We start from the raw sequence: 15,264 nt of genomic DNA on the forward strand, positions 1-15,264 counted from the left end.
TAGCTAGGTGCCGCATGCTCATTAAATAGTATGAAATTTATTTTTCTACGATGAATAACGTCACGCAATGCATGTGGAACGAAAAAAGAGGAGACGACGACCAAAGAAATGGTGGATGGATTGCGTGAAAGAGGATATGCGTGTAAAAGAGGTGGATAATACGTTCACCGTTTCACGGATGACAGAAGTGAGTGGAAGAAGAAGACATGTGCCAACCCCTCGTAGCGTGGGATAAGGTAAGGAAGAAGAAGAAGAATGACGTCACGCAAGTCATTTGGTGATGATCACAACGCACAGTTGTCAGTTTCAATCTCCAGGCGTCATTGAGCACAACATCAACGTTAGAAATAAGAAAATGTCCAATAAAAATTCTTAAAAGAATGAAAAGTACCACGGTATCCATCAAACAACCTAATCTATTTTCTTTTTTTCTTACCTTTTACCTTTATGTTTCTTTCATAAACTGTTAGAAGTTCTTACGCACGACTTAACTGTCTAAATTTACATGCTGTAGCCGCTTATAATTCAAATCTAAATATATAAAAGGAAAAGGTGACTGACTGACTGACTGACTGACTGACTGATCAATCAACGCACAGCTCAAACTACTGGACGGATCGGGCTGAAATTTGGCATGCAGATAGCTATTATGACGTAGGCGTCCGCTAAGAAAGGATTTTTGAAAATACAACCCCTAAGGGGGTGAAATAGGGGTTTGAAATTCGTGTAGTCCACGCGGACGAAGTCGCGAGCATAAGCTAGTTATATTATAATAACTTAGCACCTAGGATTTGAATAATGTAGTTTTTTTTAGTATATGTAATTGTATTGGTGGTTCAATAAAAAATAAAATAAAAGGACCTCTGGTCACAGCAAGTTTTTTCGCTCTCCTGTAATTTAGATGAGAATTTTGACTTAGGTGCCTACATCAATGGATGCGTGGTGTTACAATTTAAGCGATATGTATAGACTGCTAAAATCATAACCCTTTCTTTTGGTTCGCCGTAGTCGGGTGACACGCCAACCAACATTTCAGGCACGCCTGAACGGTCGGGTGCGGTATCTAGCTACTATATGTCCGCGTGTGGCTAACGCCTTGTTGTTCTCCTTACAATTGACCGTTACCGGGCTATAATTACACCCGGGATAAGCAAGGACGAGCTGCATGAGCGCCCTCATATAGATTCTCTATGTCTCTTTTACGACATGCCGTAACTATATTTGTTTTACTTTAAATAAATAATAAAAAATAAAAAAGCCTTTTATTTCTTCACTTATTTTACAATAGTTATGGGATTATTAAATAAAACTTAAAATACTAGACATTAAAATAAAATTAAATAATAATTTAAATTTAGTACGATTACTTATTTTTGTGAAGAACCGTTTTCAGGTCAAGGCCTCCTCCAGAGAAACCCACTTTACCCTATCTTTGGCTTTGAGCATCCAGTTTGGTTCCGCCACTTTTTTGATATCGTCGTCCCAACGGTAATGCTGCCTTCCTTTACTTTACAAAGCCAAAATGTCATTCTAAAGGCCGATATACATTATTTTCTGCTGCGTACTGCACGTTTCGTGTAAAGTAGTCTAAACTGTCAGTAAATGTGTACGGGTGACCTAGAACCACAAACCACTCAGGGCAATACTAAAAATCAAAACATTTCTATTCGCTGTTTTACGACCGAGCCTACAGCTATTTTACTACTTTCCTAATCAGTGAGATAAGCGATAGGACCAAGATATCTGCTCACTTTCACAAAGGTCTAACAAATCAGAAATTATGTGACACTAAAATAATAAAGTGCATGTAAAGTAAAAAGCGGTGAAACCGAAGTGGTTTAGAGGTTTTTTTTTAAAATTCAGATACAAGTTAGCCCTTGGCTGCAATCTCACCTGGTGGTAAGAGATGATGCAGCCTTAAATGGAAGCGGGCTAACCTGGAATTTTTTGTTGTTTCGGATTCGGGGGGGGGGGGGGGGGGGGGGACAGACCCCGTCTTCAACTAACCTAGAAGGGGTATCGCAGTTTTTATTAAACCCACACCGCTTTGGTTTCACAGTATCGTGCCAGAACGCTTGATCACTTGGCGGCACGGCTTTGCCAATAGGGTGGTAACTAGCCACGGCCGAAGCCTCCCACGAGACCAGACCCGAAATTTAGAAATTATAAAATTCCAAACCCCTGCCAGGAATCGAACCTGGGGCCTCATAAGACCACAGTGCTTACCGCTGCGCAAGCTTTTAGGTACTTGGCTGTTTCTTACCAGTCCTTCTCAGAACAATCAGCTTTCTGAACTACTTAGTTGTAAAGTAAAGTCAAGATGTAGCAAAAATGGTACAAGTTGTCTAACATCGACATGCAATAAAGAAGTTTGTATAGACTGTTGTAACATATTGTAATAATTACATAGCAGGAAATGTTCTAAACGCAAAAAAATACAAAATGCTAACCTCAACCATTTTAAAGTTGCTTGTCTTTTTATTTTTGTGCCCCCATCTCACAATATTCGTCAAAAAATTTGCAATTCGAAAGGTTGTTGGTACTTGGTTGTTTCTTGCCAGCCCTTCTCAGAACAATCTGCTTTCTGAACGACTTAGTTGTAAAGTAAAGTCATGATGTAGCAAAAGTGGTACAAGTTGTCTGACATGCAATAAATAAGTTTGTAAAGTCTGTTGTAAATTGTAGTACATAACAAGAAATGTTCTAAACGCAAAAAATACAAAACATTAACCTGAGGCAACCATCAGGAGTATGTTCGTATATTTGCGAATAACTTGCAACGTTATTAAATATTTATATTCTCACTTCCCTTGTATCTTGTTAAGCGCATTAACTCGCGCAACCAGTTCGTGGCCATCTGATGGAAATACCTTTAACACTTGTAGTTGATTACCTAGATCAAAATAAATATAAATCTATATATATAAAATTTAAAGTCCTGACTGACTGTCTGACTTATATATCAACGCATAGCCTAAACCACCCCGTTTTACCCCTTTGGGATTGGATTTTCAAAAATTCTCTCTTAGCGGACGGTTATGTCATAATAGCTATCTGCAAGCTAAATTTCAGGCCGATCCGTCCAGTAGATTGAGCTGTGCGTTGATAGATCAGTCAATCAGTCAGCTTTTCCTTTTATATATTTAGATCACTTAAATGAAAACAACGAAGTATCAAAACTGTCGTTATATGTTACAGACGATGTGAGGATTATCTGTGAACAATAAAACAATTATAGAAACCACGTAAACGTTCTATTTTTAATGCGGTACAATAAAATGATACAAGCGTAATGTAGTGGTCACTGGTCACTGGTCACTGGTCACTGGTCACTGGTCACTGGTCAGTGCCACGGTGACGGATTTTGTATGTGTGCCAAAACTCGAATGTTTTTTTCTATTATTGATCACATATTTAAATTTAACCAGACTTGTCTGATAAGTGGTACATTAGCAAAAGTGACTAATGTTAAAATTAGAATGCTTAATAATCATCAATTTTATTTTATTTTACTATAAAGGATAACTTGCAACAATTACAGGAGATAGAAGTGGAAATACAGAAGAAAAGTAGAGCTGGTTACAAGTTTCGACAGATAGACGTCAATGAGGAAAACTTACTTTTAAAATCAAATGACTTAAAAATTAGACACCTACGATGAAAATGAATGCTTGAAGTTTCTCTATGATCAAATCACAGCGACGAGATCTGTAGGAGAACCGGAGTAATTGACATAGCTAAACGGGTTGCAAAGCTGAAGTGGAAATGAGCAGGGTACATAGTCCGAAAACACAATAGACGTTGGGGTTGGACGATTGCTGCTAGAGTGCCAACCTGGCACCGGAAACCGCAGCATTAGCAGACCACTAGGTGGACAGTCGAGTCGCAGGGAACCGCTTGATTCAAGCGGCGCAAGACTGTAGCGTATAGAAGGTCCTACAAGAAACCTATGTCTTTATGTATGTCTTTTGCTTGATAATGATGAAGTTGAAAATGAAAGAATCTGTGGCGGTTGCCACAGATGCAACAAGATGGCGCTATTCAATCGATAACATTTTATGACGTAGTCCCGAACAAATGTACCACCGACAGTACTCGCACTAACGGAGTTTTCTGCAATCTAGACTATACACAGAAGTTTATATACACAACCGTCGGCCCAGCTGGCGCTAACGAGCACAACCCACTGGGTGGAAGATCTTCCTTTGGTACGGTCGAGCCTGCACACCGCTCCCGCACAAATCGATAGAAGTTGTATTAATCCAGTCTACTCTCGTTTACCTCGTTGCTATAACTATTTACAACATAATCTTCACGAGTAAGTAAATGCGCCAGAGTGGCGTATCTAGAAAACTTTCGTCTTCATTTTGCCGTGTTGTTAATTAGAAGCCGTTGCAATCTCGTTGCATATTAATTTATATTGAATTTTAATTAACAGCCGCTTTGAAGACTACGTCATTAATTTTACTAGTTGGTTCGCATGTGGTTAGTAAATATCCTTTTTATAGGTTTTGCGAGTTTAGATATGGGTTAATACGGCTGTATACTGTAATATTAATACGTCTCAAGCATTTAACCTTGCTTTCATTTTCTTTTATTTATTTGCTTGTCTTTTATTCAACTAGTCTTTGATCTATTTTGATTTCCTCACTTTCAGTTTCAATTTGAAGTCTTATAAATTTCTTTGTTTTTATTTTTTCATTTGCTTGATATTTTATCAATACTTAGATCTCTATTAATATTCTATTTCTACTCCTTATTTTATGAGTTAAAAATGTCTTTCCTCTGAAAGTCTCCGTCCATCTTTTATTGTTTACTCAAAATACTGTTCTTGAGATACCTATTTACCCAAATTTTTAAGTTCCGCTTTTTAAAGTATATACGTGCGATGTTTTCCTGTTAAACGTGTTGTGTCTTCAGCACTATCATTTGCTGTCGATAAAATAAATAGTTTGCGTTGACGTGTTTTTAGGGATCCGCAAGCGTAGGTATGCTATTGAAACCTTGCTTCATATTGCCTATTTTTCAAGCTCTGTAAATCTACAAATCAAAGTTATCCATACTAAGCCAAACTATTCAAACTAGGTAAAAGATTTAAAACAAACCTGTGAAAACTCTTTGGTTTTCGGGGATAAAAGTAGTCTATGTCGCGTCTTGAGGATGCGAGCTATCTCTAAATCAAGTCTGATGATGATCGGATCTTCATCTATATTTAGGTTTAATACAATTTAGGGTCTTAAAAACCCCGTAGGGACTTCTTGATTTTCCGCAATAAAAGTAGCCTATGTCCTTCCCCGGGATGCAAGCTATCTCTCGTCAAAATCGGATCTACCGTGAAAAGCTAGCACTCAGACAGACAGAAACACTTTCGCATTAATAATTTTAAATATGGTAGTAGGTAATTAGTATGGATTAGTATTTATGGAGTTGATGACAAACTGTGATAACCTAGTGGTTAGGACGACCAATCCGCACAGCCAGCGTGGTAGACTATGGCCAAAAACACTTCTCACTCTGAAAGGAGACCCGTGGCCCTACCGCGGTTGTTTGACAGCTACAATGTCACGATCGCAATCATCTCTGATTGGTTAATGCTCGCTCACTATTGGCTACAATGCATTGTTGCAACAAGAATCGCACAAATTCAACCAATCAGAACAATTGAGATTGTAATAATGATTGATGCCGGTTTTAGACAATCGCCCTTCTGGGCTCTGTAGTGAGCCGACTATGTTGATCATGACGATGAATAATATGGATGTGTTTTACTATAAACATTTATAAATGAATCAAACGGGTCTCCCTTGATCGGAATGTGTTCAACCCTATGATTGGCGGTATCGATAAACCAACATCGCAGATTGACGCGTTGTAACAAGTGCCTCGTCTCAACTCTCATGCATATTGCATGAGCTGGGAGGATATTCATAATCACGCATCAACGTAGATTGGAAATCAATCAGGGCTGTCAAAATGTCCTCTCATTTTCTGTTTAAAAGTTTGGCTTCATTGAAATTGAAGTACGCACGAAATGATTTTTCACGCGCCATTTTAACTCTATGGGTCAACCGTCATGTCAAAAGTACGGTTCACCTTTAAAATAAGGGGCTAAAATCGTACGATTGACACATAAGTTAAAACTTCTTACTGGTTCTTTTCGGTAGAAAGCGGGGGGGTCTTCCAACGCTGGGTCTTCCGATGCGAGGTCGCCATTCCAGCACCTAGAGACGTCTATCGGTTTTACGAACTATGTGGCCTGCCTATTGCCACTTCAGCTTCGCAACTCGTTGAGCTATGACGGTTACTCTAGTTCTCCTACTGACTATTAGCTCTAAATCATTTAGTTCAATTAAGCTGTTGGGTTTCCAACTAAAATAAAATAAAATAATATCATATCATCGCATCTCGTGACATTTTAAAAAGTCAGTCTCTTCGACTAAGTCAGCATTGAGATGTAGATTTATTTATATCTGGCCAATCAAGCGGTATAGAAAGTGCAGGATATCTTATCAGGGCTTAATGATTCAGTCTAGACTCCAGCATAATCCTATAAACTAGTTCTGAATGGACAAAGATGTGGCGATGTCTTTCGAAAGGCATATTTTATGATTTGTTTGACTACGTCTGGTCTGGAAGATAGCAGAGATAAATGTCGATTATTAACCGACCGTCCAAATAAAATGAGTGTAATATTTTCAGGGTTCATAATAATTATATAGATAACTAGATGATGCCCGCGACTTCGTCCGCGTGTATTTAGGTTTTTAAAAATCCCGTGGGAACTCTTTATTTTTCCGGAATCAAACTTTGCTATCTTGTTGAACAAAATATGACCATTTTGGTCAGTCTGTTTTGTCAACCCTACAGGTGACGATATTAAGCGTTGTGGATGTTATCGGTACGTAATTGCACGGCAGCGCGCGTCTGCGCCGAATTAGAGGCGCCCGCACCGCCGCATCATTTTCAGTTTGTTTTGCATAGTATTGTTGGTATTATTGGTGTTATACACTTGCATCATGCTGAAACAGGAAAACATTATGTGTATAACTGTATAGATTAGGTAGCTGTTAAGATTTTTGTATTAAGTATCCAAATAATTCTGCTTCCACATGGGACAAACACCCTGTGTTAAAAGTAACACGTATCTTATGTTTCTGATTTTTTTTTAAATTCAGATACAAGTTAGCCCTTGACTGCAACCTCACCTGGTGGTAAGTGATGATGCAGTCTAAGATGATAGCGGGCTAACCTGGAAGGGGTATGGCAGTTTTTATTAAACCCATACCCCTTTGGTTTCTACACGGCATCGTACCGGAACGCTAAATCGCTTGGTGGCACGGCTTTACCGGTAGGGTGGTAACTAGCCACGGCCGAAGCCTCCCACCAGACCAGACCAGAAATTTAGAAATTATAAAATTCCAAACCCCTGCCAGGAATCGAACCCGGGACCTCCCACTATTAAGACCACAGCGCTCACCACTGCGCCAGGGAGGTCTTCAATATTCCAGAAAACCTATTGTATTAGATATGCTAGATCTCAGTGCTAATGATTATGATGATCAGTTTAACAAATTAGCCATGAAAAGGTCAGTCCAAACAAAGTTAGTATCCCTCAGAATTAGTAGATAGGTACATATACAAAAAATGATATGCATACTAATAATTATTATTATTAAACCGAAAGTGGGGCTGTCTGTCTGCCCGTCTGTCTGTCTGTCAGCTAGCCTTTCACGGCTCATCCCACCAATAAAAACAGCATATAAATTCAAATGAAAATCGAAACGTTTTAAAATTAACTCAAAATTATTGGGTCTATTTTACCAATAAATTCACGCACCAAAACAGAGTCTCCCTTTGAAGGAGCAATTTAAACAATTTTGTAACACTTTATAAGGCATAACATCAATCCAGTACCTACTCATGATGTCTTAAACGATCTGGCATGACTCCAAACGATGTCTCGCACCCGCAGCCACCACTAAGAAAAAAAACCGGCCAAGTGCGAATCAGGCTCGCGCAACGAGAGTTTCGTGCTACAGTCGTGTTCTTTCGACATTTTGCACGATAATTCAAAAACCATGTTGCATAAAAATAAATAAACATCTGTTTTTGAATGCACAGATGAAGCCCTTTCATATGATACCCCACATGATATAGATATCTCACTTCGAAAATTGAAAATACTAATTCATAGTTCATGACCACATTTTAATTTTTTTTTGTGTGATGTAACGGTTTTTTTCCCCTTATCTCTGCTATAAAATCTACCTACCTGCCAAATTTCATGATTCTAGAGTCTACGGGAAGTACCCTGTAGATTTCTTGACAAACAGACAGACGGACAGACAGATAACAAAGTGATCCTATAAGGGTTCCGTTTTTCGTGTACGGAACCCTAAAAAAGGGTTTGAGTTCTAAATTAAAAATAAAGGGTTTGTTATTTGAATACGTAACCCTAAAAACGAAAATTTATTCCGCAAATAAACCGAAAATGCCGTCAATATAACAGAATTATCTACGATTTCTAGGAAATAGTATTTGGGTATATAAATAGTGTCCGATGGCCGCCGGGGTATTTATATACGAAGTCACACGGCAATAAAGGAATCTATAACGAACCAATTAGATGTTACCAAGATGTCAGTGGCCGCCGGTGACGCCTGTGGGCCTATGAGCGTCAGGATGACCAATCAACACTGAGCCGTGCTGCGCTGTGCTGTGCTATGCTCTATCACTCCTTTGATGATCCCCATTACAGAGGCGACAGAACACGTAAAGAGAGCTTACGTCTCTGCGGTGTTCCAGGCTTTCCAACGAGCCGGTTAGTTTGGGATCGTCCACAAGTCGAACATCCCGCCTTTGGATCCGATCAAATGGAAGGAGTTGGTACTGAGGTACTCCTTTATTTAAAGAGTTATTTCTACATTCAATTATTTCACTTTACTTCCTAAATAAAATAATTCTATCGAAAAACAATGATTTTTTTTAAAATAGAAGTAAATTATTCCTTCTGTTATTTATAAGAATTAATTTCACGAATTTATGAATGTTGAATAAAAACCGGCCAAGTGCGAGTCAGGCTCGCGCAATGAGGGTTCCGTACTACAGTCGTATTTTTTCGACATTTTGCACGATAATTCAAAAACTATGATGCATAAAAATAAATAAAAATCTGTTTTAGAATGTACAGGTACACCATTCATATGATACCCCACTTGATATAGTCACTCGCTTCTAAAGTTGAAAATACTAATTATTAGTTCATGACCACAATTTAATTTTTTTTGTGTGATCTAACCCTAAATTCACGGTTTTCAGATTTTTCCCAAAATGTCAGCTATAAGATCTACCTACCTGCCAAATTTCATGATTCTAGGTCAACGGGAAGTACCCTGTAGGTTTCTTGACAGACAGACGGACAGACAGACAGACAGACAGACAGACAGACAAACAACAAAGTGATAAGAGTTCCGTTTTTCCTTTTGAGGTACGGAACCCTAAAAACCATCTAAAATAACATTGTTCGTCGAATATTCTAATTTATTTAACAGATCTGGATTGTAAAACTTGGGTTTGGGAATAATTTGCGAAATAAGCCCTTATCCGGTTAGTGTGATAGTCGCTATATCAGATTATGCGCATAGCTATCAGATTGTTAGAACTAAATTCTTTGAACCAATTATTTATTTGACCTCTCCTAGTTTCTTATCGAATTCTACCTTTGTTTAATCTTGTTCTAATTAATGTTTATTTTGTTAATTTAGAATCTTGCATTTATAAGATTTAGAACGCGCGATTTTAACTGTTGGACCGTGAAAAGCCAGCAGACAGACAGACACACTTTCGCATTTATAATATTACTAGCTTATGCTCGCGAACTCGTCACACTTCGCGACTACACAAATTTCAAACCCGAATTTTTACCCATTTAGGGGAAGCATTTTCAAAAACCTTTCTTAGCGGATGCCTACGTCATAAGAGTTCTATCTGCATGCCAAATTTCAGCCCGATCCGTCCAGCTGTGCGTTGATGGATCAGTCAATCAGTCAGTCAGCCTTTCCTGTTATATATATAGATTTAGAATCTTGCATAATATATAAGATTTAGAAGGCAATTGTTATTTTGTTAAGTAGTAACCTAATCCATACTCACATACCTACTAATATTATAAATGCGAAAGTATGTTTGTCTGTTTGCTAGCTTTTCACGGCCCATCCGTTTAACGATTGTGACGAAATTTGGTTCAGAGGTATCGTGTACAGTGCGACAAAGCTCTCTTGGCACTTCAACGACATTGACAGGGGGGCGCTGTTGGAGAACAAAGACTTAGAATATTCCAACAGGAACAAAGGGGACACTTGACGGCAACGTTATTTCCGATTTACGCCACGCGCCAATATAGCCTTGTCGCACTGTTCCCCGGGGTCCGGAAGGATATAGGGTACTTTTGGTCCCGGAAAATCAAAGAAATCTTACGGGACTTTCGGAAATCTGGCAAACCACAGACAAAGAAATTAGGTTCTAGAACGTGCTTGCAAAATTACATTGAGTTTGATTAGTTATTATTCAAATGAAAACCAACCTACAGTACGCGACAGGTCGAGGTGGCAATTGGGGTGGGGACGCCCCGCACACCCGCCTCATACTCCGATTATAATACGTACTATTCTTTCTATGGAGAGTGCTTGGAAAGCTTAATAAAAATCAACAGCTCCTATTGGGCCTGGACTCCACCAGAGTGGAGACGAGACGAGAAGAGAGGAGATCTGATATAAACAACCAACAGAATTTCGTTATTCCCGCATCTCGTCTCCTTTTTGCTTCAGTGGTCACCACTGAGCGGAGATGTATCATATTTGCAGTGGCGTGCAGCTCATAGAAGCATAAACGCACTGCTTACCCTCATTGTAAGAAATCAATGCTTACTTTTTCATTATAACCTGCCGTAAAACAAGTTCATACCTAAATGCATACCCTGGCTTGAACTCCTGTGCACGCCACTGCATATTTGTATGGCACCACAGATTAGAGAAACTTTATGGCACGATCGATGCGGCGATGAGTTGTGCCTAAGCTGGGCGGCGCGGGTACAAAGCGGAGATATGAGCTGTCAATCGCAAGCTGTTAGGCCCGGTCTCCACCTAAGCGGAGAGGAGAGGAGATGTGTTCAGTCAACCAATCAGATTCTTTTTAAATGACGTGAAAAAAATATCACGTGATTTTCCTGATTTCTTGACACGTGAAAATCTGATTGGCCGACTGCACACATCTCTCCGCTCCGCTTAGGTGGAGACCGGGCCTCAGCTAATACAGTTTTAGGTTTTAGACAATCCCTTTCTTATAGATCCCTATCTTATAGTTATTCTTCCTACAGTATTTTCTACTGAAAAACACACTAGCTACTTAAGTGTCGAAATAAATTATGTTTTATGGCCATATTAAACAATATTAACTCTCACCTCAGTAAATAAATGGTCTCCTAAAAACTGATTTATTGTGACTTTTGTACATGTTTTACGATTCAACGAACACCCTGCTAGATGGAGGCTAGACACTAATTTCTAAAGTCTTATTTATTGGTGATTAGGTTTACTACATTGACATAGGAAAGTTTATTATAAATATGGATTTAAATTATTTTATCAACTGTCAAGTATGCGAAAATAACAAGTAATAGAGAGAGAGAGAGCCAGCGCGTGCCAGGCCTTCCTTATTTTATAAAAGCTGAAAGTTTATCTGCGTATTGTCCCCTACACTGGGAGGAACGTTTGTTTGTATCATGGTGGCTTTAGAAGATAATAAGGGAGTAAACAATCTTACGTGAAAATATAAAGTCTAATTTTTTTATATAATAATGTGTCAGACTATGAGGTGTTCTGTATACTTAGACTTCGTTTTAAAAAAGAATCAAAACGTCGTTACAGTGAATACATGAACATAGTAGAAGATAGTATTAAAGTCAATACACGCTATTTTTGGACATACTTTTCTAATGTAAAAAATAATTCCCGCATACCTTATAATGTATTTTATAAAAATAATATAGCTAATACCCCGATCGATGCATATAATTTATTTTCTGACTTTTTTTACTCGGTTTTTGTTCCATCTACTCTTACGAATGACTTCGACATAGATAATATTGAATGCACTGGTAAGGATGAAATAGTATGTGACATTATCAGTCAAACTGTTATCACGGCTGAAAATGTAATGAAGGCTCTAAACAAGTTGGATGTAACGAAGGGATCTGGGTTGGATGATATACCTCCAATATTTTTCAAAGCCACTGCTACTACAATTTACAAGCCACTGCATATCTTATTCAGTATGTGTCTTAAGCAAGGCATATTTCCAGAAAAATGGAAAATGGCTCGCATAGTACCTGTACATAAAGGCGGATCCAAAAAGAATGTAGAAAATTACCGACCCATCTCTATCTTGCCTGTACTTTCAAAGTTCTTTGAGCGGCTTGTACACGATTCCATTTATCCATTGCTACATAATATTATAATTCCACAACAACATGGATTCGTGCAGAAACGCTCAACAGTAACCAATCTTCTTGTTTTTGCTTCACAGTTATTTGAAAATTTAGATAACAATAGGCAAACAGACTGCATTTATACAGACTTTCAAAAAGCTTTTGATAGAGTAGATCATAAACGCTTATTAGAAAAATTAGCTTATAACGGTATACGTGGTGATCTTTGGCGATGGTTTAAATCGTACATATCAAATCGTACTCAAAGAGTTATTATCAGTGGCCATCAATCAAAATTGGTTATGATTACTTCTGGAGTTCCACAAGGGTCAATTCTTGGACCTCTTTTATTTATTATATTCATAAACGATATTCATAAATGCTTTAAGCATAGTAATTTTCTACTATATGCAGATGATCTTAAAATATTTAAAACAATTGAATTACGAGATAATCATGACCATCTGCAGGCTGATTTAAATAGATTTACTAAATATTGTACAGAAAATAAACTTAATCTTAGCCTAAATAAATGTAAGCATATTACTTTTACTAAAAAGAGATCCGCTAGCGACTATACATATTCGCTATGTGGAGAAAGTCTAGAGAAGGTTAGTAATATTAAAGATCTAGGAATAATATTGGATAGTAAGTTACACTTAGACACGCATATACAAACCATTGTAAATAAAGCTTTTAAAATGTATGGATTTATAATGCGGACCGGTACTAATTTCAGGAGAGTTGATACATATCTACATTTGTATAAATCACTGGTTCGCTCACAACTTGAATATGCTGTTTGTATCTGGAATCCCTATTATAATAAATATGTTAAGAGATTAGAAAATGTACAGAGAAAATTTCTACGGACGATGCATTATAAATGTACGAGAAGCTACCTTCCTTATGACCAGCTTCTTGAAAAATACAATATACTTGACTTGCAGTCGAGGCGCAAACAACTTGAAGCTATGCTATTGTATGATCTGTGTCATAATAAATATGATTGTATTCCTTTGACTCGTAAACTTTGTTATAGAATTCCTGCCAGAAGTCATGTACGCAGCACTCTAACACACAAACTTTTTGCTACTTCCAGATGCCGTACAAATTCTGGTGAGAGATCACCACTATACAGAATGACACAGTCATACAATGCATGCTTCGGAAATATTGACATTTTTTCCTCTCGAGTGGGCTCTTTCAAGAAGCTGGTCATGAATTATCTTAGGAATAATATTGCTATATTACACTAAGCCTGTAGGATAATTAGAATTTAGATAGATGGTAGGGTACTAATATATTCTTTATTTATATTTTATACTACATTTATATATTTTTACACATGTAAGTATATTAATTAATAATAATAACTATGTGGTTGACGTAGTGGGTAGCACGTATATTATTACTAAGTTATTTTATTACTGTTTTTTATCCAAGCACTGCGTGCTACTGTTTGTTGATCCGAATAAATAAAAATAAAAATAAAAATAAAAATAAAATAAAATATTTTCTTTGGAGTAATATTAAAAATCACGTCATGCATGGCTGAGATCTAGGTATATAGCGCACTTTGACTTTGCTCAGACCACAGGCTCAGACTTAAAACGAGACAGATTTATGTGAGAGATATAGGTAGCTCTGTTTCGTTTTAACTTTGTCTTAAGTCTAAGCTAAGTCAGAGTGCGCTATATAAATCTCACTCTAAGTGTCGTGGGAACCCCCTCCAAACACCCTTAAACGTGAATAATTTATTAAACTATACAGGGCGTTGCGTATAAAATACGTTTAATTACTTAAAACAGCTAAAGCTACGAGGGTTCCAAACACGCTCACGTCTGAGAAGAGCCCACAACAAACTCAGTCGGGTATTCTTTTTCAATCAAATGTCTTTTTCCATCGTAAACATTGAGATTTAACAAAGGATTAAACTCATAAATTATGTGTGATATAGAGATAATAAATGAGCTATTAATATGTATTTGGCATGCTAAATGGCGTATAAAAATAATATTTTTTACATAATTTATATAACGTAGGCGGTCTTATAACATAATGTATCGATTTGTCATATTTAGCAGCTAATGTAGATATTTATGATGAAGTAGCGTTTGTCGTGGGAATTATTGTTTTTTTACATAATATATATTTATTAGCTTGTATGTGTTTTTGTTAAGCTGCTTATGGATGGATGGAATCAGTAAGAATCTATCGGTTATGATTAGTTCGTTATTTATTCTAAAAAAATCTTCTACTTAAAGTATTTTAATATCATTGAAACAATGATTAGAATCATTGCAAAATAATAAGTAAGTAGGTAAGTATCCAGCTAATAACATTATTACTGAATTACTGTGATTTTGTTAAATCCAGAAGCTTAGGTGGTAGCAAGCAATTTCATCTTCTAGGGATGTTAAAACTCGAAGATTACTTACTTTTAGAACTTTCTTCGACTCTACTATAAAATACCGACACTTATCGTGTCATCACAAGAATCTTAAAATATCGGTAGTAATTTTGGTAAAAGCAAGTTCAAATTACACATAGGTACTTAATAAAAATAAAAATAGATCTTTAAATTAACCCTTTTTAGGGTCCCGTAGAGAAAAATCACACTAATTCCTATTATCTCAAAGTTTTCTTCGAAAAGCTATTTACATATTTTTTTGTCGAAACATAATATCATTTTAAAGGAACAAAATGGTTTTCAAAAAGGGAAATCAACAAATTAAGCGTGTTTTTCGCTAGTCAAAGAAATATCGGAATGCATGGAC

The 15,264-nt window shown here is 37.2% G+C and overlaps 4 protein-coding genes across 4 annotated transcripts in view; all 4 read left to right on the forward strand.

Moving 5' to 3' along the window:
- Chsy (Chondroitin sulfate synthase) overlaps positions 1-706 on the forward strand; it is a 144,375-nt gene extending 143,669 nt beyond the window's left edge. The window contains exon 7 of the transcript XR_011237771.1: positions 553-706. The gene's annotated coding sequence lies outside the window, so the exon portion shown is untranslated. The remainder of the gene's footprint in view (positions 1-552) is intronic.
- LOC117990006 (ubiquitin-associated protein 1) overlaps positions 1-15,264 on the forward strand; it is a 184,491-nt gene that overhangs the window by 155,623 nt on the left and 13,604 nt on the right. The window lies entirely within an intron of this gene.
- Positions 1-15,264, forward strand: part of LOC117990099 (uncharacterized) — a 278,450-nt gene that overhangs the window by 10,112 nt on the left and 253,074 nt on the right. The gene's annotated exons all lie outside the window — the stretch shown is intronic.
- LOC117990200 (arrestin domain-containing protein 17-like) overlaps positions 11,421-15,264 on the forward strand; it is a 436,990-nt gene continuing 433,146 nt past the window's right edge. The window contains exon 1 of the mRNA XM_069504341.1: positions 11,421-11,459. The gene's annotated coding sequence lies outside the window, so the exon portion shown is untranslated. The remainder of the gene's footprint in view (positions 11,460-15,264) is intronic.

Source organism: Maniola hyperantus, chromosome 17 (assembly GCF_902806685.2).
Source record: "Maniola hyperantus chromosome 17, iAphHyp1.2, whole genome shotgun sequence".
NCBI classification, from domain to species: Eukaryota; Metazoa; Arthropoda; class Insecta; order Lepidoptera; family Nymphalidae; genus Maniola; species Maniola hyperantus.